Source organism: Camelus bactrianus, chromosome 3, assembly GCF_048773025.1.
Source record: "Camelus bactrianus isolate YW-2024 breed Bactrian camel chromosome 3, ASM4877302v1, whole genome shotgun sequence".
In the NCBI taxonomy this organism is placed as follows: Eukaryota; Metazoa; Chordata; class Mammalia; order Artiodactyla; family Camelidae; genus Camelus; species Camelus bactrianus.
In genome coordinates this window covers 138,481,503-138,486,502 of record NC_133541.1, presented here as the reverse complement: position 1 = coordinate 138,486,502, position 5,000 = coordinate 138,481,503, and the positions used below count along the sequence as shown (strand labels likewise).

Below are 5,000 nucleotides of genomic sequence, written 5' to 3'. Positions count from 1 at the left end.
CTAGAAGTGATGGCATAGGATATCTGTCTTCCTCTGGGTGACTGACATCACTAAAGCTACGGAACGCTTCACGTATGTGCGTGTGTCGTCCACGTTCAGGGGCCGTGCTGATCTTCTCTGGATGGTTCCCGTGTTAGTCGATGTGCTGTGGCAGCAAGCGCTTGCCTTAGGGTTTTTGTCTCAACCTGAAAGCCGGCCCGGAGACTGAAGGTCTTCTAGTTGCCTCCACTATCTGCCTAGGACCATCTCCACGAACGTTTCCCATTTTCTCTCACCCTTTTGTCTTGGCATCATTGAGTACTAAAATGCTCCGTCTCCTGAAGCCCTGCAGACTGAAGCTGGACAACGGGAGGTAAACGTCAGAGAAATGGCCACAACAGCTCCTGTGGAAACCATCCTAGGGCCTGTTTTTGGAGGAGCCGCTCAGAGAGTTGAGCCGAACACCCCAGGACATCATCAGAGGCATTTCAAACTGCTCGAGCCGTTTCGATGACCCCGATGTGTGGAAATCTCCTACCAGACTGACCCCCTACTCCCGGCCCTGAATCTGGTTTCTCATCTGCTCCAATGATTAACCTTTTTGCTGTACTTTGGTTTTCCACACAAGTGCCTCTTAGGCGATACCTGACTGCTTGCTCCCTAGGCCTAGCTTCAGAAGCCCATCGACACCACCGCCTCCTGAGACGAGATACTACAACTGTTTCCTTGAACAGACCTGTTCTCAGAACTAAGAAACTGGGTCCATGAAACGCAGGCCCTCTAGGAAACTATTCCCTCCCTCCTGCCCCCACACCACGCGCACGCACGCACGCACGGACGCACATGCACAGTCAACAGCCCAGCTTTTAATGTGTAAAACTTCCAGGGAAGTTACAGAATAGGGAAATGTTGGGGTCCAGAGTAGGCTGCCCCAAAATGTGCCCGATGGACTATGCTGAATGAAAGGGACTTCACAACTGGCCAAGGGGGAGGGTATAGGTCAGTGGTAGAGTGTGTGCTTAGCAAGCAAGCACAAGGTCCTGGGTTTAATCCCCAGTACCTCCGGTCAAAAATAAATACATAAAATCGAATTCCTCTCCCCGCCCCCCCCCCCAAAGTATACACTGCTGTATGTCAACTCTGTCTCAATAAAACTGGAAGAAAAAAAGGAAAAAAAAAAAAGATTTAACAAAAGAAAGAAAGAAACAAACAAAGAACTGCCCGAGGCAAGAGGAACACTCTGGCCCTCCTTTCTGCCTCCCTGGAAGCAGGGGAAAAAGAATTTTGTTTTTTTAAAGTCTCCCATCCCAGAGGAATCTATCAAGTCAGAGGTCTGCTTCCATGCCCTTCCATGATTCTCAAACGGTGTAGTGGGGTTTACCCAGATTAGGAAAAGGAGGGGACTCCTTTGGCCTGAGACCAGGCGAGATTCTCCCCCTCCCTCCCGCCTCCCTCCGTGCAGTTGGGACGGGGTGGCCTAAGGGTGGGGAAATTGAAACCAAAGAACAAAAGCCGTTCAACAGAGAGGAGCCGGAGGCCAAGTCAAAGGCTCTGACCTGAGCACAGAGCTTTCTGCATTTGAATGAAGCGATTGAACGAGGCCCTGCCGAATGGATCCTCCTGACGTCCCCGCCCCCGCTTCCAGGAGACAGTCAGTCGATTTGGGACCGATCGGTGGAGAAGGCCTGGGAGGCGGCGGCGGCGGCGGTGGCGGCGGCGGCGGCGGAAGCAGCGGCGGGGGCGGGGGGGGGTGGAGCGCGGGCGGGGGCGGGACCAACGGTCGCTCCAACTCTGCCTGCCTGCCTGCCTGCCTGCCTGCCTGCCTGCCTGCCTGCGGGGCTGAGGCCTGAGGGCCACGCTGGTTCCTGCCACTCAGGGAAACTTCTGCGGGTGTTGCCGAAAGATCGCCCTCCCCCACCCCGTCCCTGACGAGCCAAATAACCCAGAGACAGGGTCTTAGAGTTTAGAAGAAAAGAGGCAGCTTGATTGCTTTGCTGGGCAAAGGGGACTCACAGCAGGCTAGTGCCCTCCAAACTGTGAACCCGTCTTGGGGTTGGGGTTTCATGCTTCTGTGGACGAACAGGTTGGAGCATGAAAGGGAATCACAACAGGCGGGAGCACAAAAGGTGCTCATGATCAACAAGGGTCTCTGATGAAACTTCCTCCTAAATCTGGATGAGTGTCTGATAACATGGGACCTCCTGGTGGTCTAGTAGGTCATCAGCCCGTGACCTTCTTTATCTGGTCAGACTCACCCGGCGGCACCAGCGCCACGGAGGAACTCGGGGTGGGGGGTGGGGGGTGGGAGGGGGCTGGTCGTTCTCCTGAGCTTATCCTCCCGTGACTCCCTTCCTGGGGAAAGACTCAGACGCCAAACATGATTGTCAAGTTGAACGATCAGAGGAAGGTCAAATCAAACAGTTAGAATCGACAACTTTAGCTGTTTTTAACAGTGGGCCTGGAGCTGGGAGCGGTGTCTGGTCAGTCGAGTTTGCTGATCGTTCTAAAAGCAAGCAGTAAGCATAAAGCCAAAAATTGGCTTAGCCTAAGTGCGGCCACTTCATGATTCCTCCTTCACTGGGGGCTGAGGCGTGGGGGAGGGCGGGGGTGGGGGACAGGACTGAGGTGGCGGCGAACTTCTCCGTGAATGCTCGGAGCCGAACTGCTCTCTGGGCCTAGGTCTGAAAAAGGCCTGAGTCTCAGCTATGACAGATTCTCTCTCTTTCTGGGCACATGGACTGACTCGCCCCGCATCCTCCCATCCTGTCAGACCCTTTGGACACACACCTCCACCTGAAGAGTTCTTTGGCCTCGTCCAGAAAAAACAAACACACGCACGAACAAAACCAAACGAGCACACAGAAACCCTGCTGATCTCCTTGGAACCCATTCACTTCGGAGAGTCCCTCTCGTAGAAATCCCCTCTGCTCGATGATTTCACCACAGCCGCCTCCCTTTCTCCGGCACAGTGACCCCCCACCCCCACCCCTGCGTGGGCCCTGTCCCTCTACCTATCAAAAACCAAACCCCAGGAGAAAAGAAAATCAGAATGCTGTTTTGAGCCACTGGATCTGTGAAAGGAACCAAACAGAAAGCTGAAATAACCAAACCAGCCGAACACCAAAAGCGAACAGACAGATACCCCAGAAAGAAGGGCACGCTGACCCTTGCCCCTTTCCTTCCTGGAATCAGGACATAACATAGATCTACACCCCACCCCCCACCCCACCCTCCCCAGATGTCTTCTTTATGCCGGAACGAGAGTGACGTTCTTATTGTCAACGGTGCTGTTATGGAAATGACAGGCCGGCCAAGAAACAAGCACCACTCGGAGGGTTGGAGTACTCAGATTTATTACGCCGGCGGGCTCAGAGGGGCTTCTGCTCCTAAGCCTTGAGCACCTCCAAGACGTGCACGTGAGGTTTTATAGGGTTAAGTACCAGCTTGGGGTATTCGGCCAATAGGCACGCAATAGCTTTAGCAACATCATTATCACGAAAGTAGAGGCAGTGAGGCAGCAAACCAACATTTCAAGGCCAGATATGTCTCTTTGAAAATCCAGCTGGCTAGCAAAATATGAACAGGGAATCAGCAAACCGGCACTTATTAATTTAGATTTACGAGTTAGCCCAGCAGAACTCAGATCAGTAATCCGACACTTGTTACACTTAGATTTGCGACTTAGCTTGTTATCCCAGCTGGGCTTTTCCTTCACAGTGTAAAGCGGAGAAGGAGAGAATTCTGTACAAACAGACCTCGATGAAAAGAATCCTCACCCTCTTTTAGGCCCCCACCTCAACACACGTGCGCGCACACGCGCGCACACACACACACACACACATGCATGCACGCACGCGCGCGTATAGTTACTCCTGTTCTCTCTCTTTCTCTCTCCCTCTTCCTTTCTTACTGATTTTTTAAAAATGTTTACTGATAACACAGAAAATAATTGCTTAAATGTTGTCCAGGAATGATATTCATTTTTGAAAACATGATATATATTGTAAAGGATTTGGGCTCCCTTAGAAAAATCCCAGTCCAGGCACGATTGTATAGCACCTCCTTTCACTTTCAAGTGTCTCATTTCAGACAATAAAGTAGCCAGTCATCTTCCTTGTGCATGACCTTTGTAACTGGCACAAGTCAAACGGCACAAAATTCAGACCCAATCTCCTGATCCATATGATTCTCATATTCTTTTTTTTTTTTTTTTTTTTTTTTTTTTTTAGCGAGTCCAGAAGCTATGGGTCTGTGCCAACCACCCGTGGCTGTTCACTATCCAGCATTTCTTCCATTATCTTTATGTTGTCCTGTTTCTTGGAAGTATTAGTGCAGCTACTTTTCCCGATGGTCTGTCTCTGTCTCTGTCTCTCACTCTTTTCTCCTTCTTTTTTTTGGGGGGGGGAGGAGGGGGATGGGTTTGATTAGGTTATTTATTTATTTTAATGGTGGTTCTGGGGATTGAACCCAGGGCATCATGCATGCTAAGCAGGCACTCTAACAATGATCTATATCCTTCTCTACACCGCCCCCCCGACCCTCCAGCACCCCCCCCCCCGTCCCCGGCCAGGGCCTGTCTTTGCTCAACCCAATAGAAAAGCATTTATGTTTTGCCAGTTTCCTGGGTCCTTCTTTGTTTCATAAAACTGAGAAGAAATACACGTGGAAGTTCTCTCCTATGAATTGAACAGACTGAAGATCCTTTAAATAACCAAATGAGGTGGAAGTGCAGAGAGTACCATACGGGAACACACCGAGGCACATCGTCATCAAATTGACCAAAATTAAGGATAAGGAGAAAATATTAAAATGAACGAGAGAAAAGCAACAAATAACATACAAGGGAACTCCCGTAAGGTTATCAGCTGATTTTTCAGCAGAAACTCTACAGGCCAGAAGTGGGTGGCACAACATACTTAAAGTGATGAAAGGGAAAAACTGACAGGTAAGAATACTCTATTCAGCAAGGCTCTCGTTCAGATTTGAGGGAGAAATCAAAAGCTTCACAGATAAACAAAAGC

At 50.4% G+C, this 5,000-nt stretch overlaps 1 long non-coding RNA gene and 1 other non-coding gene across 2 annotated transcripts in view; both read right to left on the bottom strand.

Moving 5' to 3' along the window:
- LOC141577162 (uncharacterized) overlaps window positions 1-1,886 on the bottom strand; it is a 3,928-nt gene extending 2,042 nt beyond the window's left edge. Inside the window, exon 1 of the long non-coding RNA XR_012505822.1 lies at window positions 1-1,886. This exon is cut by the window's left edge and continues 13 nt beyond it. This is a non-coding gene — a long non-coding RNA (uncharacterized LOC141577162).
- Window positions 53-161, bottom strand: LOC141577270 (U6 spliceosomal RNA). The gene has a single exon (XR_012506167.1). It is a non-coding gene; the product is annotated as a U6 spliceosomal RNA (small nuclear RNA).
- Window positions 1,887-5,000: the final 3,114 nt, after the last annotated feature.